The sequence below is a fragment of the Rhodamnia argentea genome, chromosome 7 (assembly GCF_020921035.1).
Source record: "Rhodamnia argentea isolate NSW1041297 chromosome 7, ASM2092103v1, whole genome shotgun sequence".
In the NCBI taxonomy this organism is placed as follows: domain Eukaryota; kingdom Viridiplantae; phylum Streptophyta; class Magnoliopsida; order Myrtales; family Myrtaceae; genus Rhodamnia; species Rhodamnia argentea.
In genome coordinates this window covers 314831-340393 of record NC_063156.1, presented here as the reverse complement: position 1 = coordinate 340393, position 25563 = coordinate 314831, and the positions used below count along the sequence as shown (strand labels likewise).

The 25563-nt window shown below is 38.2% G+C and overlaps 1 pseudogene; it reads right to left on the bottom strand.

The window, feature by feature from the left end:
* LOC115740676 overlaps positions 1-25563 on the bottom strand; it is a 76062-nt pseudogene that overhangs the window by 17422 nt on the left and 33077 nt on the right.

The window sequence follows — 25563 nt, the reverse complement described above, 5'->3', positions numbered from 1 at the left end:
AATAACAAATCATCAATTGATGTATAACCCCGTTGCAAATCAACAACCGCCACATATCCTAAAAAACAACAAAAAATGGCAACCGATTTGCACATAAGTACATAACCATGGATACGGAGATTACATCCTTCACTCAAACCTTCCGAGACATCAACTACGCAATAAGGAAAGTCTGGGGCTATTAAGACTAACATGTTTGACTCGAAAACAAACAGAAACTAGAGACAGGTCCTACATATAGGCCGATGCGGCCGTCGACAACTTCTGCTAAAAATAAATCTAAAGATTACATCTACTTCACTCATTTCAAACGACTATATGATCAACTCCACCAGGCCTTACAAGAACTCAAGACCACGATCAAATCCCAACCTAGGCTTTTCCTAAGTTCAAATGATAGCCAAACACAGAACACGCTTCTGCGATTACAGGTCCTAAGCGCATCGTTGCAAAATCTTTAACCTATTCGTCCCAAAATCTTCTTCATTCCGGTAACATGATTAAGTCCCACTACAACAACCGCGTCCCGATGGAAAGGGATAATCTCCCTCTTAATTTTATTGGTTATTATCCTACATCATAGAAAATTAAATTATACAATCAGAAATACAAATAACAAATTAAACCAAATTAATGCCCGCTCTTTTCTTTGATTGAGGATGATGCTCATCCTGTTGGGAAATTCAATCTCTAAAACCTTGACTTGATCCTCCATAGAAATGCTATCAAATTTATCGCGTTCTTCCTTGGTTTCCTTGATTTCGAACTTAACTATTTCCCAAAATGGTACTTTAGTCAATTTTAGGTCGATCACCTAGAGTTAGTTAATCAAAAAGTCAGAATAATGAACCTAACAATAAACAAAGCTCTTAATATAAAGAAAAAGTGCTCACACTCTCTAATTCATCTCCCAACAAGAAGCCTGCTCCATAACTCTGGGATTCCTCGAAAGCCACACTAAACTCACTACATTTGTCCCGAAGTACTCCTACCCTCTCGGGGCATAGCTCTACCATAACCACCTCTGGATAAAAGATTCTAAGCACACCTCGCACGAGGGAGCAGGATTCCTAAGACAAGAATAACTTTTAGTTAATTTTCTTTTTGTGAGACGAAAATTTAATTAAATAAACATTACCGTGGAATCATGCTCCACCCCAATCAAATATAAGTTGCATTCTCCTCCGTTGCTTCCCCACAGATTTTCAAAGGGACAACTAATTCGATCCAAATAGACTTTGGATCTCATTAGCTCTTCCAAATTTACAGCAAGGTCACCGTCAATATGACGGTCTCTCCGAATAGTCAATACGTAAGACACTATGATATAGTCATTCTCGCACGAGGGAGTAGCTCAGAAAATCCGTGCATGCGTACATAAACAGGCAAGATGGAGACTCCACCTTCGACAATTTCCGAGCTATTCAATACTCAAGGTTATTAAGACCATTATCTTGGATCTTCTATTAATTAGGAGGAATAACAAAATATCAAACAGTCAATTGATGTATAATCATATTACAAATCAATAAGTGCTACATGTCCTAAAAAACAACAAAAAATGGCAACCGATCCGGACATAAGTACATAACCATGATTACCAAAATTACATCCTTCACTCAAACCTTCCGAGACATCAAATACGCAATAAGGAAAGTATGGGGCTATTAAGACTAATATGTTTGACCCGAAAACAAACAGAAACTATAGACAGTTCCTTCATATAGGCCGATGCGACCATCGACAACTTATGCTAAAAACAAATCTAAAGATTACAGTGACTTTACTCATTTCAAAGGACTGCATGATCATCTCCACTAGGCCTTACAAGAACTCAAAACCACGATCAAATCCCAACCTAGGCTCTTCCTAAGTTCAAATGATAGCCAAACACCGAACACGCTTCTGCAGTTATAGGTCCTAAGTGCATCGTTGCAAAATCTTCAACCTACTCGTCCCAAAATCTTCATAATTACGGTAACCCGATTAAGTCCCACCATAATAGCCGCGTCCCGATGAAAAAGGATAATCTCCCTCTTAATTTTATTGGTCATTATCCTACATCATAGAAAATTAATTATACAATCAGAAATACAAATAACAAAATAAACCAAATTAATGCCCGCTTGTTTCTTTGATTGAGGATGATGCTCATCCCGTTGGAAAATTCAGTCTCTAAAACCTTAACCTGGTCCTCTACTGAAAGGCTATCAAATTTATCGCGTTCTTCCTTGGTTTCCTTGATTTCCTTGATTTCGAACTTAACTATTTCCCAAAATGGTACTTTAGTCAATTTTAGGTTAGTTACCTTGAGTTAGTTAATCAAAAAGTCAGAACAATGAACCTAACAATAAACAAAGCTCTTAATATAAAGAAAAAGTTCTCACACTCTCTAATTCATCTCCCAACAAGAAGCCTGCTCCATAACTCCGGGATTCCTCGAAAGCCACACTAAACTCACTACATTTGTCTTGAAGGACTCCTACCCGCTCGGGGCATTGCTCTACCATAACTACATCCGGATAAAAGGTTCTAAGTACACCTCGCACGAGGGAGCAAGATTCCTAAAAGAAGAATAACTTCAGTTAATTTTCTTTTTGCGGGACGAAAATTTAACTAAATAAACATTACCGTGGAATCATGCTGCACCCCAATCAAATATAAGTTGCATTCTCTTTTGTTGCTTCCCCACGGATTTTCGGAGGGGCAATTAATGTGATCCAAATAGACTTTGGATCTCATTAGCTCTTCCAAATTTCCAGCAAGATCACCGTCAATATGACGGTCTCTCCGAATAATCAATACGTAAGGCAATGTGATATAGTCATCCTCCCACCTGCAGCCGAGGTTTTGGTAACACATAAACACTTATTGATAAAGATAAAGATAGGAGTAGCTCGGACACACTAAAAATGTAAACCTAATTACTAGGGTTCTGACTAGGGTTCCGAAATGCCCATTCGAGATTGTCATTTATCAAGGCATTTGTACTAGGGCGGACGACTCGTGCAGCAAATGCAGCAAGAGATAGAGCTGGAAGCAGAGGTATCTAATTGATATTAACTTGTGTTAAATTAGACGGTATCTTGTGTTTGGGTTGAGCTAAGTAGGATGTATCTGGACTCTAAAACCATATGTGCTCCCCCAATTATTTAAAATGCCAAACAAGCTTGTAAAAGACCCCCGTTAGGCCAATGAAAAACACTTAGTTAGCTTCGTCTAAAGTAATGCAGTAGATCTTGTTTATACTATAGTAGAAATCTCATATGTACCAGAACCTCAAAGCTAAATCAATTATTTGAAATGTCTTGCACAATTAATTACTAGTATTTCTCTGAGTTTAATCGTATTTATACTATAGTAGCAACGGTAGAAATCTCCTTTGTACCAGAACCTCAAAGCCAAAGCCATTATTTAAAATGTCTTGCCCTATGTTTCGAGTTACGAAGTCATCAACGAAACCATTGCTACTGATAGATCAACAAAAATCCAATGCGTTCTCCATAAACTTAAAACCCAGGGTCATGCTCTTTTGTTGTATTTATCAACAAAAATATTGAGTAATGACAAGCACAAAACATAAACTCTGAAGCAAATATGTCTCTATACGTTTTATCCGGTGACATGTTAATCTGAAGTACATACATGCTAAAAGAAGACCAGTTCATACAGTCAAAGCTGGATAAATGCTGCTTGCGCAATAAAAAGCACCACACAACCATCATCTTGTCCAGCCTAACCATGCAAAGAATATCCCGTATAAGTAAGTTATGAAGTCATCAACGAAACCATTGCTACTGATAGATCAATAGAAATCCAACACATTCTCCATAAACTTAAAACCCAGGGTCATGCTCTTTTGTTGTATTTATCAACAAAAATATTGAGTAGTGACAAGCACAAAACATAGACTCTAAAGCAAACATGTCTCTGCACATTTTATCCAGTGACATGTAAATCTAAAGTACATACATGGTAAAAAAAGAGCAGTTCATACGGTCAAAACTAGATGAATGATGCTTGCGTAATAAAAAGCACCACATAACCATCTTGTCTAGCCTAACCATGCAAAGAATATCATGTATAAGTTCAAGTTATGAAGTCATCAATGAAACTGTGGGTATAAACCGGAATCAATAACTGCAACACATCCTTAAAAACAATGAAGAATGTCAACAAATCTATGCATGCGTACATAAACAGGTAGGATGGAGACTCCACCTTTGACAATTTTCCGAGGCATCTAATACTCAAGGTTATTAAGACTATTATCTTGGATCTCATGTCAATTAGGAGGAATAACATAATAACAAACCATCAATTGATGTATAATCCCGTAGCAAATCAACAAGTGCCACATATAAAAAAAAAACAACAAAAAATGGCAACTGATATGCATATAGGTACATAACCATGGTTATGAAGATTACATCCTTCACTCAAACCTTTTGAGACACCAAATACACAATAAGGAAAGTATGGGGTTATTAAGACTAATATGTTTGACTCGAAAACAAACAGAAACTATAGGCGGGTCCTTCATGTAGGCCGATGTAGCCAACGACAACTTATGCTAAAGACAAATCTAAAGATTAAAGTGACTTTCACTCATTTCAAAGGACTATATGATCATCTCCACCAGGCATTGCAAGAACTCAAGACCACAATCAAATCCCAACCTAGGATCTTCCTAAGTTCAAATGATAGCCAAACATAGAACATGCTTCAGCGATTACTGGTCCTAAGCGCAGCGTTGTAAAATCTTCAACCTATTCATCCCAAAATCTTCCCCATTCGGTTAACATGGTTATGTCCCACCACAATAGCCGCGTCCCGATGAAAAGGGATAATCTCCCTCTTAATTTTATTGGTCATTATTCTACATCATAGAAAATTAAATTGTACAATCAGAAATACAAATAAAAAATTAAACTAAATTAATGCCCGCTCATTTCTTTGATTGAGGATGATGCTCATCCCGTTGGGAAATTCAGTCTCTAAAACCTTGACCTGGTCCTCCACAAAAAGGCTATCAAATTTGTCACACTCTTCCTTGGTTTCCTTGATTTCCTTGATTTCGAACTTAACTATTTCCCAAAATGGTACTTTAGTCAATTTTAGGTTAGTCACCTAGAGTTAGTTAATCAAAAAGTCAGAATAATGAACCTAACAATAAACAAAACTCTTAATACAAAGAAAAAGTTCTCACACTCTCTAATTCAACTCCCAACAAGAAGCCCGCTCCATAACTCCGGGATTCCTCGAAAGCCACGTTAAACTCACTACATTTGTTTTGAAGGACTCCTACCCGCTCGGGGCATAGCTCTACCATAACCACCTCAAGATAAAAAGTTCTAAGCACACCTCGCATGAGGGAGCAGGATTCCTAAGAGAAGATTAACTTTTAGTTAATTTACTTTTTGTAAGACGAAAATTTAATTAAATAAACATTACTGTGGAATCATGCTCCACCCCAATGAAATATAAGTTGCATTCTCCTCCGTTGCTTCCCCACAGATTTTCAAAGGGGCAACTAATGCGATCTAAATCGACTTTCGATCTCATTAGCTCTTCTAAATTTCCAACAAGTTCACCGTCAATATGACGGCCTCTCTAAATAGTCAATACGTAAGGCATTGTGATATAGTCATCCTCCCACCTACAGCTAAGGTTTTGGTAACACAAAAATATTTATTGATAAAGATAAAGATAGGAGTAACTCGGGCACACTAAAAATTTAAACCTAATTACTAGGGTTCTTACTAGGGTTCCGAAATGCCCATTCCATCGAATCATTATTCTGATTAGGGTTCCGAAATGCCCATTCGAGATGGCCATTCATCGAGGCATTCGTACTAGGGCGGACGACTCGTGCAACAAACGCAGAAAGAGGTAGAGTAGGAAGCAGAGGTATCTAATTGATATTAACTAGTGTTAAATTGGACGGGATCTTGTGTTTGGGCTGAGCTAAGTAGGATGTATCTGGCCTTTAAAACCATAAATGCTCCCCCAATTGTTTAAAATGCCAAACAAGCTTGTAAAGGACCCCTGTTAGGACAATTAAAAAAAACTTAGTTAGCTTCGTCTGAAGCAATGTAGTAGATATTGTTTACACTATAGTAGAAATCTCCCGTATACCGTAACCTCAAAGCCAAAGCAATTATTTAAAATGTCTTGCACTATTAATTACTAGTATTTCTCTCGGTTTTACGGCATGTATACTATAGTAGCAGCCCATAAGTGCATGTAAACCATAAGTGCTCCTCTCGTCACACCCAATTAAAAATGTCTAAGCTTTAACAAGCTTGTAAAATACTCCCATTTGGCCAATGAAAAAACTTACTTAGGTTTATCTTGTTTAAATAGTATAAGATATCTCCCATGTGCCAAAACATCAAAGCAATTATTAGTAATTATTTAAAATGTCTTGCATTACTAGTATTTCTCCGAGTTTAACTGCATTTATATTATAGTAGTTGTGTGATTAGACTGCCAATAAGCCATAAGTGCTCCCCGCAATTATTTAAAATGTCAAGCAGTGATAAATAGTGCTCATAAATCAAGTACGGGTAGTTCTTTTCAATAGTAGGAAAGCTCTGACTTGCATAGATAGTTGCTTATTTTTTCCAAGCAAATAGCATTTCCTATTGATTTGTCTCCTGGACTGGACCTATTTTGATTATGATTTATCGGTAGCTACGCTGCTCAAATTCAACATACTCTAGCTGTGCCATCAACCAACCCAAACCTGTCTCAGTTATATTCTTTTATGCTAGTTTGCCAAATACTTATCAGCAAGGTGGTCAACATGGCTGCAAGTAGACCGGGTTTATGTGTTTGAATTTACTACGACCAAAGTGGCTACTTCAACCAAAAACAGGGCTACCCCTATGGTTGGGAAAAGTATACTAGAAGTGTCATAACTTTTGTACGATATTAACTAAAGTGCCATAATTTTCAAAACTTTCAAAAATCGTTCACTTGAGTGCCATGTTGACGCGGACCACGAAAAAACTAATGTGGCAGCCGGAAATCTGACGTGGCACGCCGGAAAAATTTCTGTAACACGCCGGAAAGCTGACGTGGCATGTCGGAAAAGTTACTGTAGCACTCAAGTGAACGATTTTACTCCGACGTATCACTCAAGTGAACGATTTTTGAAAGTTATGGCACTTAAGTGAATGTTTTGAAAGTTATAGCACTCAAGTGAACACCGTACATTAGTTATGACACTTCTAGTGTACTTTTCCCCCTATGGTTTAACAAGCTTGTAAAAGACCCCATTAGGGCAATGAAAAAAACTTAATTAGCTTCATCAAAGCAATGTAGTAGATCTTGTTTAGACTATAGTAGAATATATCTCCTATGTGCCATAACCTCAAATATTCATCAATGCCCAAGCAATTATTTAAAATGTCTTGCACTATGAATTACTAGTATTTCTCTGAGTTTAACTGCATTTATACTATAATAGCTGTGTGATTAGACTGCGTTATTAGCTTGGGTTATCGTGATTAGGTCTAAATTTTTAGTGTGCCCAAGCTACTCCTATATTTATCTTTATCAATAAGTGTTTATGTGTTATCAAAACCTTAGCTGCAGGTGGGAGGATGACTATATCACGATGCCTTACGTATCAACTATTCGGAGAGACCGTCATATTGACGGTGAGCTTACTGAAAATTTGGAAGAGCTAATGAGATCCAAAGTTTATTTGGATCGCATTAGTTGCCCCTTTGAAAATTTGTGGGGAAGCAACGGAGGAGAATATAACTTATATTCCACGGTAATGTTTATTTAATTAAATTTTCTTCCCACAAAAAAAAAATTAACTAAAGTTATTCTTCTCTTAGGAATCCTGCTCCCTCGTGCGAGGTGTGCTTAGAACCTTTTATCCAGAGATGGTTATGGTTGAGCTATGCCCCGAGCGGGTAGGAGTCCTTCAAGACAAATGTAGTGAGTTTAGTGTGGCTTTCGAGGAATCCTAGAGTTATGGAGCGGGCTTCTTGTTAGAAGATGAATTAGAGAGTGTGAGAACTTTTCTTTGTATTAAGAGTTTTGTTTATTGTTAGGTTTATTGTTCTAACTTTTTGATTAACTAACTCTAGGTGACTGACCTAAAATTGACTAAAGTACCATTTTGGGAAATAGTTAAGTTCGAAATCAAGGAAACCAAGGAAGAACGCGACAAATTTGATAGCCTTTCCGTGGAGGACCAGGTTAAGGTTTTAGAGACTGAATTTCCCAACAGGATGAACATCATTCTCAATCAAAGAAACGAGCGGGTATTAATTTGGTTTAATTTGTTATTTGTATTTCTGATTGTATAATTTAATTTTCTATGATGTAGGATAATGACCAATAAAATTAAGAGGGAGATTATCCCTTTCCATCGGGACGTGGCTGTTGTGGTGGGACTTAACCATGTTAGCGGAATGAGGAAGATTTTGGGATGAGTAGGTTGCTTGGCGGGCGTGGAAAGCAACCCGCAAAAGGAGCTCAAGCTGATACGGTGCTTGCCGAGGGATGTGGACACGAGACCAAATTGTTAGAGAATGGTTCGACCAAGCTATTGGAGAATGGGTGGCGCAACTCCAACACATTGCCTGCACATGCATGTAGGCTCATGAGGTGGGAACCGATATTGAGGGCTTGAAATCCATAATCTCCACTCTTAGGATGCATATGCGGGACTATGGCATACAACCCGCGAATGAGGGTGAACGCGAAATCAAGAGAGCTTCAATGTAAAAAAGGAGTTATACCCAATTGAAGGAGGATATCGATCCTCGAAGTCTTTTCCAAGAACTCCAAGAACCACAATACTTATCGAGACACGTTATTATCCTAACATATAGGAGCTTCAAGAAATTATTTTGCTCCAATAGGTTATTATAGTCGGGAACGGGGGGAAATATGAGGTAGTTCATTGCTTGGTCTAGCCTTTTGGAAAGGTTTATTTCTTTATGAACAAAATGGAAAAAAAGAATGGAGTCATGCTAAGGATTTAAGAGCTTACACGCACCCCTGAAGGGACCTAGGAGGCGACCTCGATACTCCGGGTCAACCGGTGGATGGAGGGGCGAAATCGATCTCAGCCATGGCTATGGTCGAGGCTCTCAATGGCCTTCTCTCTTGAGAGATTCAGCCCTAAATTAAAGTTTTCAAATATGGTAGATCAAAGCCCAAATGAAAAGGAATAGTGGCAGAAATAGCTCGGACACGACCAAAGGATGCACCTTTACCTTCGTGTCGACAGAAGTATATCTCTCAAGCGAGGGAAGGACTGGGTACTCCGTAACTCATCGGGTGCCTCATCGGGTCGACCGGTGGATGGAGGGTCAAAAACAGTTGCTTCGTCCTCACCGATGGTCAAAGCAATGGCTATGGTCGAGGCTATCAATTACAGAAGCTGTAGATTCAGCCTAAATCTATCAAAAAGTTTTCAGATCAAAGCGAATAGAGTGCAAATCGAGAGGAATAGGGGCAAAAATAGCTTGGACACGACTAAAGGATGCACCTATATCAAGCAAGGGAAGGAGTAGCGGCCTAGCTACTCTGTGACTCGGCTGCGGGTCAATTAGTGGATGGAAGGGAGGGGCGAAAACAATCTATGCTTCGTCCACATTGTTGGCCGAAGCCATGGCTATAGTCGAGGCTATCAATTGCCTTCTCTAACGGATGGCGGTTGTATTGTAAATTCAGCCTAAATTCATCGAAAAATTTTCAAAGTCGTGAGATCAAAGCAAATATAGTGCAAATCAAGAGAAATAGTGGCGAAAATAGCTTAAACACAATTAAATGATGCACCTTTACATTCGTGTCCATAGAGCTCTCATCCCTCAAGCGAGGGACGGAGCAGCGCCCTCACTACTCGGTGATTTGGCGGGTCGATTGGCGGATAGAGGGCTGAAAACGATCTACGCTTCATCGGTGTTGATGGCCGAAGCCATGGCTACGGGCGAGGCTCTCAATTGCCTTCTCTCTCCTCAAGACGATGAATCAAGAGACTTCCCGATCTCGGTGTTCACCCCGCGAGCGATGACCTAGTGTTTTGTTGAGATTTTTGCCGTTTTAGTCGAAGCTATCTCAAGCCCATCGTGCAACACGTGTGAGTCCGGCGCATACTTAGTGTCTCTAAATCTACTGTGGAATGCTTCGTGGGCCGAGAAGAAAGCAATTGGCCCAAGTTGATAAAGCGGAAGTTGTCCATTACTCCAAGTCGCCCATTGAATCGCTAAGGCCATCAAAACAAAATCCTCCCCACCAATTAGGCTTTGTATGGTAACGTTTCTATTTCCAAAACAACTTTTAAAATAGAAACACTTTTTTCTATTTCTGTTCCCAGAAATGATTTTTGAAAATAGAAACGCATTTGGTAACCGCAAAAAAAATCTGTTCTCGAAATAAAAAAAGAACATAAATGTGTTTGGTAACTGCATAAAATATGTTCTCGAAATAAAAAAAAAAGTAAATGGGTTTGGTAACTGAAAAAAATTGCTCCTAATTTTTTCATTTAACTAAAGAGACTAAATATATTAAAATTAAGATGTCTTTATCTTTTTAACTTACTAAATCAAATTAAATCCCATTTGTTCAATTTACTAAATCAAATTAGACCAATATATGTATAAGTAATTTATGCACGATTTATCAAATTACAATATGGATGAGATCAATTATATAAAAAAAAAAAAACTGAAAGAGAAGACGATTTGGAATTGGACAACAAGAACATCAAATATGATTTCTATAAATAGGAAAAATTAAAATTATGAGTCACACATAAATGTTCCCAAGTAATTAAAAATATGATTACCTTTAAATGGAGACCTCTAGAAAAATATTAATTGCACTTTGAATGAAATCGAGGACTAAAATGAAAAATATTTGTGCATTTAGCTCATTTTAGTCCAATGGCGCAATTTTTCGAAACATGATGACTGAAATGAGATGCAGGGTATCAAAGTCTCATGTCATGACTCTAAAAGTAAAAAAGTTGGCTAAAATTATTTAAAATGAAATTTTTTAGTCAATTTAGGATTATATTCAATGAAGAGGCATGTCGTCCCAAACTGAATTTTTAAAAATTTAAGAAGCCAAAATGAAAAGACAATTAAAATAAAAATATGAACTATTTTTGTGCATTTTTATGATCAGGAATACTTTTTTTCCTGATTTTCGGTTATTTTTATAATTAAAATAAATCCGAAAAATGTCAAACATTACGAAAAATATTTTTTGTTCAAAATTGGTTCCTAAGGCTAGGCCAAAGCTTCCAAGGTTGATTTTGTAATTTTATGAATTGTTTTGTTATTTTTAATTAATTTTTTAAAATAAAATAATAAAAAATGAGGTGTGTGCAAGAATAAAAGAGAAAAGAGTGTGTCCAAAAACAAAAATGTTCCAAATTGTTTCTAAAAAATGTTCCAAATGTATTTCTAATGGGAATAGAAACACTTTTTCTGGAGTGTTACCATACGCAGCCTTAGTTGTTTTTACTTCCTCAACCCCCTTGGATATTTTGTGTTCAGAAACTTACTTGTCTAGCTCTAGTACAACTTGCTTTATAAATGAATGAATTACGACAAAAAAAAAAATTTCTAAAGCCCATCTATGATCTCCTGGGAGGCCTGCGTCCCGATTTTAATTTATATAAAACTGCCAGTCAATTTCCCTAAAGCTATGGTGCCCTACAGAGCACAATATGAGTGAATATGCGAAATAAAAAAGAATTATCTCGAAATTGGGTATCATCCCCATCTCGAGCTCTTTGGGGTCTTCTCTGTAATGAAACCCACCTCTTGGGTTTTCCTCCTCGAATGTTATCAATGAAAAATTCTTGTTCGACCAAAAAGAAAAAGGGAATAAACACCTTGATTTAATTTGGTGGGAGAAATTCCACGCGAATTGGGTTAACAACTCTGATCAAAGGTTGTATATCACCAGCTAGTTATTATGCTACATCTCTGGGATTTAGATACCTTCTCAATTTGGTCTAGAAATCATAGACTATTATCTGTTTGGCCAAGGAAACGCGACGAGGATGTGGATTAATTATCTATTTAGTTAGAGTCAAGAGAGTATTTAAACTGAGAATTCTATTTTATTCCAAATTTTTTATTTGCAATATTCAGTAGTTAGAATGAGCAGAGTCCTAAGTCTAACTAAGGTGGTTAAGACTTAAACTGGGAATTCTAATTTTTCCAAACAAATTTTCCTAATTTCTTTTGTTATTCTTAAATTTTTGTTTACTAATTGGAGTTAGAGGTTAGAGATTACAATGAGCACGAGCATAAACTGAATTAGTCTTGGTGTTGTTATTTTGGGGTATTAATATTGATTCCTAATCCAATTTGTTATGATAATGTAGGTTTTCTTGTTAATGCTTCGGTTTCTAGGTTGGTTTCGGTTTCAGAAGGTTGGATCTCCATTTGGTGGGTTTGGTTAAGTTTAGGTAGGTTCCGTGGTCAATTGGTGTACTCTTGTTGCTTGGTATTTTTGATTGATGATACATCAACTCAAAATGCATCTAGACATCCTAAGAATTGGGCTTTTGCCTAATACCAAGTAGCTTGGTATGATGTGTATCTCTTGACATCCTACGAATTGGGCTTTTGCCTAAGGCCACGTAGCTTTCTGTGTTGTGTAGCTCAATGGTGAAGGATTCCAAAAAGAATTTATTTTTAGATTAAGGTTAACCTTATCTATAGCTTACTTAGTTTCTACTTCCCTAAATACTTGTATGCGTGCGTATTATATGTGTGTGTATATATATATTTGTATGACTTGGGCACTAAATTATTCTATTTTTCTCGAGTTTCCAACAACATGAAGATGAAGAAACACTTTGCCTTTTTTATGCATTACTACAACAATACACAACACAAGACAGGAATGGGGGAACTAAATGAAAGGAAAGATCTCTCTCTGCCCGTTTTATTTTTTTTTTTAAATCCACAGACATTTTGCTTATTGCCTCTTGCTTTGGTGTTTTTTGCTTTGGGTTTTTTTTCTTGATGTTTTTTCGGAGGGTTGGAGACCCAATTGTAAGGAAAAGACCCATTACTATTACGACAGGCCTTTGCAAGCCAGTCTGGAACCCAATTGGAATCTCCACCACAAGCAAGGTTTTGACCTTCTTAGTACTAAGCAGCTTTATGGGGTGTATGTGTCTTGAATTAGGCTTTTGCCTAATGCCAAATAGCTTCGGGTGGCGTCAAACCTTAACTTTATTTGTAGCTTCCTTGGTTTCTATTTCCCTGCATATCGCTTGTGCGCTACATTATTCTATTTTATTTCAGACTTGCCAACATGAAGACGAAGAAACACTTTGCCTTTCTAAAGTGTTAGTTGAACAAGAAAATAGGGGAACTAAATGAAAGGAAAGATCTCTCTCTAATCCCCCCCTTTTTTTAAATCGTAACCCATTTTGCTTGTTGGCTCTTGCTTTGGGTTTTTGCCTTATGTTTCAGTTTTATTTTTAGCTAGATTTTTTTTTTTAAATTTGTCAAGAGAGTGCTAAAACTCAGAATTCTATTTTACTCCAAATTTTTTATTTGCAATATTCATTAGAATTAGAATTAGCACAGCCTACCCAAGTCCAACTAGGTTAGACTCGATTAAGGCTTAAATCCGACTTCTAATTTTTCCAAATAAATTGAATTTTAACATAAAGATTTTATGTTACAGTTAGAAAGTTGTGACTGTTTTTTTTTAATTTTTATTTTTGTTTTTGCAATATTCCTTGAGCCCTTGCCACTATGGTGGTTAAGAGTTAAATCAGGACTACAAATTTTCCAAAATTTATTTTGTTTGGAATTTTAGATTTTTTTGGCTCAATTTTTCTTTTTGTTTTCCTATTGAGCCCATGGTTGTGGTTATAAAAAGTATTTGATTGTATTAAATTTGTTTATTATATTTATCTCATCTATCTGAACATATCTCATCTCCCCTGTTGGTGTGCAGAGGATTAGGATCATGATCAATAAAGGATCAATCCCTTAACCTCTTCACAATTTGATCTATTTCTAGATTTTACTTTTAGATGATAGTAGATTCTATCATTTGTTCTCTTTTCAGTGTAATTTTTTTAGCCTTTCAATTGTTTTAGGTTTATTTTATTTTATGTTAACGTTATCGAAGAACCACATTGTGCTAAACTAAAGCTCCTAGCTTTTAAGTAATTTTTTTCGGTCGAAGCTTTAAGTAATTTTAAATAGTTAAAATAGTACCTTTGTGAGGTACCTTGGTGTATGTATGTCTTGCTTCTCCAAGGTCACATTTTGGATTTGTTGTACTTCTTGCTGGTGGATTTGATCTTTAGGACGCTTCTAGCTAATTTTAATGGACTGGAGGATGGTGTGGTTCGGTGTTTTATATTGAATATATTCTTTTGGTTAATTGCTGAATTCGTCGAGTAGATGAATTATTGGTCAGCACCGTATTTAAGGGTGCTTACATCGTGCAGCAACATGATGACGTTGGTGAGGGTGAAGGAATTAGAAGTGGCAGCTTGACGTGTGTATCTAGGGATGAAATTACCGCATGTCGATATGACTTTCTCCTTTGAAATAATCCTTTCAAAATTTTAACAGGTCTTTTGTATAATAACGACATAGTTAGAGACTGGGCAGCCGAGTTATCTTGTAATTTGATCTTCTTATTTTAAATATTGTGAGTAGAAATTGTTACTAAACTGTAGTACTTCCCGTAATTTATTTCTCACACAGGGGCACAAAGATTGAGATCAATGCTTCTAGCCTATTCTGGATGAGCTTGATGCCCTTTTCCCCAATCGCTCCTGGGAAAGGTATACAGAATTTGGCTTCTTTCTAGTATATCAGTTTTCTTAAGGCTTTTGAATCTTTGACCCCATCAATAATTAAGTTGTTGATTTATTACTCACTGGGAGAGATGAAATAATGAGAAAATGCTGAGAGGAGAAGAAAAAGTACGGGAGTCCACTCCTGTAAGTAGGCAGAGGTCCAACGTCAAGGAGGCAACGGCCCCAGGACATCATAGGGTTTTTATAATTTAAGCTCATATATATATTATTGGTAGTTTGGTTTTGGACCCATCAATAGTTATTGCTCTATAAATTCTTTTTCGCTTGAGTGATGTAGCGAGATATGTAAAGTTCCACTTATAGTGGAATTCACCACTAAACGTAACCCTAGTTTAAAGGTGGACCATAATAAAATTTTGTGTTTAGATTTCTCTTTCTCGCTTTTACTCTTTATTTCATTGTGATTGGCGCTGAATCCTAGCAATGTCATGAACAACCTTGGAAGAAGCTCTATAATTAGACTCGAGCCTTCACCATCCATTGATTTTTTTTTTCTTTTTCATATGCCAAGATCTTATGAGGTAAATTTAGCCCTTTGATTTATACTTAGATTGAGCAAATCTGTGTCCCAAATAAGAGGCGATGTGTCAATAGAAGATCATAAAGAAACCCTCTTTACATTTCTTCGATGGCGCATGTAGTTCAGTTAAAAAAGGAGCATCAAGATGTCATATCGTATCGCGTAGTATACCCTAATGACAGCCTGACAGATGAAAACTCAACGACAGAGAAAAGTACCAACTTTAATTACTGTTTATCCCCTTCTACATCCTATTTTTGATTGGCAAATGACAGAAGAGACTCTCAAGCGGGCAAGTTCCAAGAAGTTTTCTTTCTTAACGTAGGATTCGAAGATCATTGGCGTAGCTTAGCCCTTTAGTTTGGAAGAAAGTTGATGGGAATAACTCTTAGTTGGGCTGTAAAGTGAGGGAAGTTCAAACATAAAGGAAGAAAAAGGAGAAGTATATGCTCCAATTTTGGCAATTAAGAGTGATGAAACGTGCACATAGGCTCGACTGGGGGCAGCACCACAGAATCTCAAATTCCCACATTTGGAAAAGGAGATTGTAGAGGGAAGCTCCATGGGAGCTTCAGGTACGCAACACTTGTCGACTGGAAGACGAAGCGGTTCCGATCGATGGAATTCGTCCGGCTGTCGAAGCCACGTCGCCATAGGGCAATCTTGACGTCTTGTTGACTTTAGCAGACAAAGAATGGGCAAATAGACAAAAGAAGATGCCTTGTGTTTCAACAATGTTATTGGGAAATTAAAAGCCAAGGGTTGGAGCCACATGATTCGACGTTGGTAAATGGAATACATTGCACCATCTCATCTTTAGGTCAAATTATTATAGTATTTCTTTCTTTGAGTCAATTAAAACAATTGGCATCGTAAATTGAAACTCAAACTTTGTTCTCATTAAAGTAAACCTCCAGATATGTGTCAATGATGCTACCTCTCATGTTTCTTATGCTTTACATAATGGCTAAATTCTTCTCATTTTCAAGGTTCACCAAGAGATGCACGAAGAACTCCAAAGAAACATATGAATAAGGTTTATACTAGCAAGAGTTTTTGAATCTTCATCAGGAAAGAGGAATTAGTTCGAACAAAATTAAAACAAGTATAAATTAGTTTAGAATAATGATGAAAATTTTCAGTGAGAAAAGAAGGATGAGACTTTTCAGTGAGAAAAGGTAATTATGATAGGCTGAGTATGATTTTCCTTAGCTATTGAGTTTCCAAGTTATTTGCTTCTTGTAACTTATTATATCGAGATTTATAAGTCCACCCTCGGTAGAGACTTCTATTTTTCAAAATAAACTACATTGATCTTACGGGAAAGTGTAGGAACTAAGGAGTTAGTCATGATAATCAAAAGTTAGCACTTTTTATGAGATTAACAGGCATCCTGTTGAACCTATTCATGGGGTGACTCGGTTGGTTAGGGCGTATTTGGGATTGTGTGGTTAGGTGCACTAGTCCCAGGTTCGATTCCCCAACCGAGTACCTGTGATTTAAGACCTAATAATGGTTTACAACATAATACTAACTGATGTCGTGCACTATTTCGACTGGCCATAGGCTTGCAGGCTCGATCGGCAAAGTAATATGGTGAATACATGGTCAATCGACCATGTTCATTACGCGTGCACTATTTCGACTGGCCATAGGCTTGCAGGCTCGGTCGGCAAAGTAATATGGTGAATACATGGTCAATCGACCATGTTCATTACGCTAAGATATAGCTTGTGAAAATTATTGCAAGGATTGGGGCTGTACTCCACTCTACTCTTTCTATTTTTACTTTTTTGGTCATACTCCGCTCTACTTCACTTGATGTTCTTTTGCAAGCACAGTTTCCTTCAACTAAAGGTTACCCAGAAAACATTACAAGAGATCAAAGTAAAAGTTCGAGGTACAAACCAAGGTTCGTACCATCTTGATCGTAACCTGCAGTAACTTTCAACATGCCACCCAGATGAACGAATCCATCATGATCCACCTGAACAAGGAATTTATTCCTTGTTTAAATAAGATTTTGACAGAGGTCAACCCAATAGCAATGCGTATGATGCTCCAGATATTGTACGAATACACAAAACACCCCACGTCAAATCTTTTTGTACTACCAACGTGCTATTTCAACGTTTTATGCCCTATAACCAAAATGTCAGCAGGGTCATTCACAATAATAACAACAGAAATGTCGGTAAAAATGAGAGCAAAATTACCACGAAGTTCCTGTTGATTCAGTTAAATAGTCCAATGCACCTAATACACGACTACGGAAAGATAAGTTCCCTGACTAACATGCTGAATTGAATGCCTGTATATCAACAAAGGCCAGCTTTCAAGCTTTGTTTGGGAGGGTGGGAGAAAGAAAAATTAGGTGCAAGTACACAAAATTAGGAGTGTGCAACCGGACAGGATTTACCCGGAACCCGGATCAGTCCATCCAAAAAATAGGATCGGAAATCGGTTCCCGCTCAAACAGGTCCGAGAATCGGTTCCAATTTTTGGAAACCGGTTGAAACCGGTCCGGTTTCCGGTTTTTGGTGAAAATCCACCCGGACCGATTTTAAAACCGGTTTTTAGTTACTTTTTAAAAAAAAAGAAATCCTGTTGCTTTTGGTGAATTGTAATTTTTATTTCTCATTTTATCGATACTCATATTATTTTGAAAAGAAAAAGGAAAACAGGTTCTGGGTAGATCTTGGAACAGGACCGAAACACAAGGTTGGTTCCAAAACATATTTCAAGACAAACATTGTTGGTTCTCGATTCTAAAAACTGGCAATCGGTTATAACAGGTTCGATTTCAGGTCTAGGTCTGGACCCAACCCACCTGGCCATGCTCACCTTACACAAAACTATGAATTTTCCTTCCATACTCTCACAAAAATTTCAAATTCTTACCCATTTCCACCCAAATTTTCATTTTCCTTCATCTCCCACACATAGTATAAGAGAACAAATCACCATTTACAGAATTCACTCATAAGCACCGCAGGGTATTTGGGAAGCACGTCACCTTGAGCTTTTTATCCATCTGATCTTTAAGGGAAAATCCCTCAACCTTCAAAAGAACTTCAGAGCCCTCCAACGCATGATTTCCATATGCATCAAAAACATCTGCAGGATGACACCTCTCGATGGAGACTCTGCACTTCGCTCGGGCAATTCCATGTATGACGACGCCCGTACGTTCAAGGCGAGTTGGCACTAGCGTCTCCGGAGCGACTGGGCAAGCGCGTTTCTTCTCGTCCTGGAGAAAGAGTGCTGGAGCTGGCTGTGTCATGTCGAGGAGATCGGCGAGCGGTGAACGCGACAGCGGCTTCGGTGGCTCGCCGTCGAAGGACGAGTTCGCGGTAGAAGATGGAGAGCAGAAATCTGAAGGTGGGGGTGGTGGTGGTGGGCTGGTGTTAGGTGTAGAGAGGGATGCCCCTGTCTCTGTTGTTGGGTTCAACCTCATTCCTCAGACACGACCTGGTAAGCGCGCGGTGGGATTTGATTTCTTTTCGATTCAGGATCTTTTTGCTTGCTTTCTGGTGCATTTTCGTTGTCAATGGGATGACTGATAGAATTCAGATAGGATCGTGCATTTTCATTTTTGTTTTCTCATTGAGTATCTTTGGAATATCTCGCAATCGCAAAATTAGATCACAAGATGAATCAAATTTGATTCTGTCCATGATTTAGACCCAAAAAATAAAAAAAACACGAAAAAAAAAATTGCACATTAAGGAAAGAGTCGTCTACCGGGAGAGTCTCAGTATCTCAGTTCACCGTCTCTGCTTCGCCTCGTCTCCATCGGTGTGTTTTGGCTTTGATGGTTGTGTGTGTTTTGCCTTTGATGGTTATGTGACGATGGCGAGTATTAGCCATTAGGTCTCGAGGTCTCGGGGTAGGGTACAAAACCATTCTGTTCGTGTTCTTCTTGTTCTTCTCTGTTTTGTGTCCGGGAACTCCCTCGGCTGGGCCGTTAGGTTGCCGGTTTCACAAGGTTGGATCTCGGTTTGGTTTCTGTTTTGCGGGTTTGGTTCCACAACAGGGTAAGCTCGTTACTTACCCCTTTTTCACAATCCACTGCCTTCCTTACCCGAAATCACACTCCCAAAGTTTAGGTAGTTTCCGTGGTCGATTGGTGTAGTGGTGTGTAGGGAAGGACTCCAAAAAGAATCTTATTAACTTGATTATTTTTACATATAGGCTTTCCTTTTCATGTCATTTCCTTGTTCCTCATCCACATATTTCGGGAATAGCTGAAAACTTAACTTTGATCGTACCTAAGCCTATTATAAAGGCTACTTGCCTTCTTCTTAATATAGGTTAACTTTATCTATACTTGCTTTAGTGGTACTCGTACATATACTGGTATATATGCTTGTAAATACTTGTACGCGACAACCAACCATCACTAGATGCACATCTGTTTGTTTGTTGCTGCCAGAGTTTAGCCCGAGTTTTGTTTTGTTGCAGCTGAGTTTGATATACTCTTTTTGAGCTGAGTTTGATCAAGAGGTGAAGAGGTGAACTCAGTGAGTGAGCGGAAGATAAGTAGGTTTAGATTTTTGAGTGTTAAATTTCTCGTATTTCTTTCTTATGAGCAAGTCTTATGCATCTTGTTTTGCCAGCAGTGTGCCTTCCTCTATTAACACAGCTAAGATGGGTTTGATTTCAACTTTATGATTTGATCTTTCTATTCCACAGGACCTTTGGTTTAAGGAAAGGAGAGTGAGTAGCTGATTACGCAATGTGTTACGGTCAGTGAAACTATGGTAGTGCAGGTCAAGGTCCTCTACCTTATGGTAGTGAAGGTCCTTCCTTCCAACCTTCTGCATGGCCCAACCTCAATGTCTAGGGCCCTTGTCTCAATTTTAATCTAGCCAATCCACATAATGTAGGGACCCAGAATCCTTACTACTTTCCAACTCCCTCGCTTCAACCTTCCCCCGACCTCCAACCTTCATTTCTCTACTTTCCAAATCCCTCAATTACTCCTCCCCTGGACCTGCAACCTTCACTACACCATTATTCAAATCCCTCACCTCCTCTTCCTCCCCTTGCTCTTGCTGGTCCATCTAATCAAGAGAGAAATAAAATGCAAAAGCTACGGAGGAAGAAGATCAAAGCAGGTATTCATGAGCGAAGTATTAGGACCAGGATAACAGATCCCAAGGTAATGCAGAAAATAATGGAAAATAGAAGAAGGAGGAAAATGAGGAAGAAGAGGAAGACTAACTCAGAGAAGAATGTCTGTGTTGTGAAGGAATTTTCCTCAACCTCTGGTAAGCAAAGTGACATTGAGAAGAATATGTGTTATAAGCACTCAATGGATTTCTAGTGTCAGATTTCACAGCTGCAATCTAAATCTTTGATGCTTGTATTTTCAGAACCTAAACTGCTCTTGAATGCTAGTCAGAATGCATCATGGGCTCAGCTACGTTCAAATGACCTGAACTTGCCACCCCCAACGGCTGAAGATGCGATGTCGAAAAACTAAGGTTCTCTTCATTTTGCTCCAATTACCCTGAAAAGGCTCTGAGAACTGAAACGAAATCTCAAATGCGCATCATATGCGCATATGAGCATAACATGGAGGATTGCACATATGAGCATAAAATGGAGAAGGTGGTCAGGAGGGAGCATTCCTTCGTTTTTTTTTTCTAATTACTCGCTTCAAAACTGGCAAGGCTGAGAGGTAAAGGAATAAGAAATGGGTTAATTTCTAGTAGAATGTTCACCGATACCAAATCTGGCCTCTATATAACCTTCTTGAGAAGATCAAAGAAAGAATAACTTTCTTTTCCTGCATTCTCGAGATAAAGGAATAAGAAATGAATTCTCTCTTGCATCAATGGCCCTTATAACAAGCAGCTATTAGGCTGAAGTTTCATGTTGGATAAGGTCAGTTAATAACCCTACAATCCGTAATTAGCACTTAATGATTGTAACTAAAGGCTTGAGAACAAAGGTCTTACTCATGTTATCTATTTGCTTGTTATCAATTAGCTTAGTTATCAATAAATAATTTGTTATATTCGAACATTGAGTAAATTAGTTTTCAATGGTCAATTAGCAATTCATTCTTAATGACCTTTTATAACTAAGCTGATCTTTATTTAATAAGTTTCAATTCTTAGTCATGTATAATAAGAGATCATTGATTTCTTTCCCTTTACTTAGTGATTTAGCAATAAATTATGATTTAGAAGAGATCATTTTTCAATGAGACTTAAAATGAAGACAATGCTTGATCTTTTTCCTCTTGCTTAGTGAAACATGGCAATGTGATGTTTGCCACTATGTAAGGATTCCGTGTGTGTGATGATTATGGGTGTTTTTCGCTTGATTGGGATTGGGGATGGACCGGTAATGTACTAAATACTCAACTCGTGCAAGTGGGAGCGCACTTTGAATGATTCCTTGAAGGATAGAAGACCTAATGAGAGAGAAAGTTCATTTGGATCGCATCACTTGTAGCTCCAATAATTTGTGGGAAAAAAATGGCGGAAAATGCAGCATATATTTGATTGGGGTTAAGTGTAAAGTCATGATACTATTTATTTAATTCAGCATTTTGGATAAATTTTCTAAAACTTGAACTAAAGTTATGTCTTCTCTTAGGATTCTCGCTCCCTTGTGGGAGGGGTGTTTAGGACATATTGTCCAAAGGTGGCAATGGTTGAGTTATGCTCTGAGCGAGTAGAAGTCCTTGAAGAACGAGATAGAGAGTTCCGGGTCACCTTCGAAGAATGTCGGAAATATGGTGCGGGCTTCTTACTTGGGGACCAGTGGACAAGTGTAAGAAACTTTTTCTTCTTTGTTGAGCTTAGGTTTGTTGTTCTTTTGACAATTTTTTGATTAACTCTAGGCGACTCAACGAAAATTAAGTGAAGCACTAATGAATGAGTTTTGATTGGAAATACAAGAAATTAAAGAATTTTGAAAGCCGTTCTATATGAGACCAAGTGAATCAGTTAGAGACCCACTTTTCCAAGAGGATGAAACTCATCCTCCATCAAAGAAACAAGTATCACTTTGTTTGTATTTCGATATTTTTTTGATTTTGTAATTTAATTTTCTTTGTTTACTATATATAGGATAATGACAGAAAAAATCAAAGGGGAGATTATCCCTTTCCACGGGTTGAGGGCCGCTGCGGTGGGCCTTTGCCATCTCAATGGAATGAGAAAGATTTTGGAAGTAGAAAGGTGAAGATCTAGTTGCTTTTTTTTTCTTAAACGAATGGACCTTTTCCTTAGAAGTAAGGAAAGACTTTCAAGATACTTTCCTATTCTTAAGCCTTAGGAAGAAATTGTCAATGAACTTCGAAATGCTTATACAGGTTACGCTTGTAGTATATGGGACTGTGTCCTCCCATAGTGTACTCATAGTACCGGCAAAACCGCTTAACTTGTGTGGTCGCAAGAATGTTGATGATCATCCTTTATTTGGGAATAGGAAATTGAGAATAGAAAATTGTCTTGAAAGTCTATCCTTACTCTTAAGAAAAGGGTCCATTCGTTTAAGAAAACAAAAGCAACTAGATCTTCACTCTTCTCCTTTCAAAATCTTCCTCATTCTGCCGAGATAGTAGAGGCCCACCACGGGGGCCGCCGACCCGTGAAAAGGGATAATCTCTCTTTTAATTTTTTTTGCCATTATCCTACATATAGTAGATAAAAAAAATTAAACTACAAAATCAAAAATATCGAAATACAAACAAACCGATACTCAATTGTTTCTCCGATGGAGGATGACTCCCATCCTCTTGGGAAAGTGGGTCTCTAACGACTTCACCTGGTCTTGTGTAGAATGGCTTTCAAAATTCTTCAATTTCTTGTATTTCCAATCAAAACTCTCTTTCGTTGATACTTCACTTACTGTTTGTTGAGTCACCTGGAGTTAATTAAAAAAATTGTCAAAAGAACAATAAACCTAAGCTTAACAAAGAAGAAAAAGTTTTTTACACTCGTCCACTGGTACCCAAACAAGAAGCTCGCACCATATCTCCGGCATTCTTCGAAGGCGACTCGGAACTCGCTACCTCGTTCTTCGAGGACTTCTACTCGACTAGGCCATAACTCAATCATTGCCACCTCTGGACAATATGTGCTAAGCAACCCTCCCACAAGGGAGCAAGAATCCTAAGAGAAGACATAACTTCAATTCATATTTTAGAAAATTTATCCAAAATGTTGAATTAAATAAACAGTGCCATGGTATCATACTTAACCCCAATCAAATATATGCTGCACTTTCCTTCATTCTTTTCCCACAGATTGTTAGAGCGACAAGTGATGCGATCCAAATGAACTTTCTCTCTCATTAGGTCTTCTATCTTTCGAGCAATCATCCAAAGTGCACTTCCACTTGGAGCAATTGAGTATCAATATGGTCCATCCCCAATCCCAATCAAGCTAAAAACACCCAAAATCATCACACACGTAATCATCGCATAGTGGCAAACATCACATTGCCATGTTTCGCTAAGCAAGAGAGAAAAGATCAAGCATTGTCTTCATTCTAAGTCTTATTGAAAAATGATCTTTTCTAAGTCATAGTTTATTGCTAAATCACTAAGTAAAGGGAAAGAAGTCAATGATCTCCGATTATACATAACTAAGAATTGAAACTTACGAAATAAATATTAGCTTTGTTAGAAGAGGTCATTGACCATTGAAACTTAATTTAATCAATATTCGAATATAACAGATTATTGATTGATAACTAAGCTAATTGATAACAAGCAAATTGATAACATGAGTAGGACCTTTGTTCTCAAGCCCTTAAGTACAATCACTAAGTGCTAATTACGGATTGTAGGGTCATTAACTGACCTTATCCAACATGAAACTTCGCCTAATAGCCGCTTGTTATCAATTAGCTTAGTTATGGCTATTATAAGGGTCATTGATGCAAGAGAAAATTCATTTCTTATTCCTTGTTTGAAGATGACCTGAACTTGCCACCCTCAATATCTAAAGATGTAATGTCAAAAGGCTCTCTTCATTTCACTCCAATTACCCCTGGAAAGGCTCTCAAAGCTGAAAAGAAAACTGCTTCTCAAATGCGCAACATATGCACGTATGAGCATAGCATGGAGGAGGTGGTCAGGGATGCCACCAAGAGGGTCAGACCTAATATAGGTCAACAAGATAAAGAGCTCCAAGAGCCTGTGATGGGGTCGCCATCTTCAGTTTCCACGTTCATGGACCCTCATAAGGGAGACCCCCAGATCATGAGCTTGAACAAAACTCTGAAAAGGACTCCTACAGCTTCAAAGTTTGCTGGTGGGGAGGGAAAGCCGAAAAGGAAAAGGACTCGGGGGCCTACAACTTCAAAGCTGACTGATGGGGAGGGAAAGCCGACAAGGACTCCGGGACCTACAGCTTCAAAGCCTGCTGATGGGGAGGGAAAGTTGAGGAAGAAGAGGAAGACTAACGAGGCTGTGGCGGAGAAGGATGTCTCTGCTGTGAAGGAACTTTCCTCAACCTCAGGTAAGCAAAGTGACATTGAGAAGAATGTATTTTGAGCACTCAGTGGATTTTTACAAGTGCACGTACATCTAATGAGTGTTTAATTATCACTTTTCCTCTTGAAATATGACTTCAATAAGTCAGTTTTCACAGCTGCAATATGACTCTTTAGTGCTTGTATTTTCAGAACCTAAACCACTCTTGAATACAAGTAAGAATGCATCATCTGCATGGGCTCAAATACATGCAAATGACCTGAACTTCCTCCCCCCCCTCCCCCCAAACCCCAAAATGGCTGAAGATGTAATGTCAAAAGGCTCTCTTCATTTCGCTCCAATTACCCCTGGAAAGGCTCTCGGAGCTGAAAAGAAAACTGCCTCTCAAATGCGCAACATACGCACATATGAGCATAACATGGAGTATTGCACATATGAGTGTAAAATGGAGAAGGTGGTCAGAGATGCCACCAAGAGGGTCGGACCTGATATAGGTCGACAAGAAAAAGAGCTCCAAGAGCCTGTGATGAGGTCGTCAACTTCAGTTTCCCCTTTGATGGACCCTTAGAAGGGAGACCCCCAGATCATGAGCTTGAACAGAACTCCGCAACAGAAGAAGATGATGAGAAGGAGAAAGCACAGGCCGAAGGTGGTGAAAGAGGGAAAGCCGGAAAGGAAAAGGACTCCGGGGCCTACGGCTTCAAACTACAGCTTCAAAGCCTGCTGATGGGG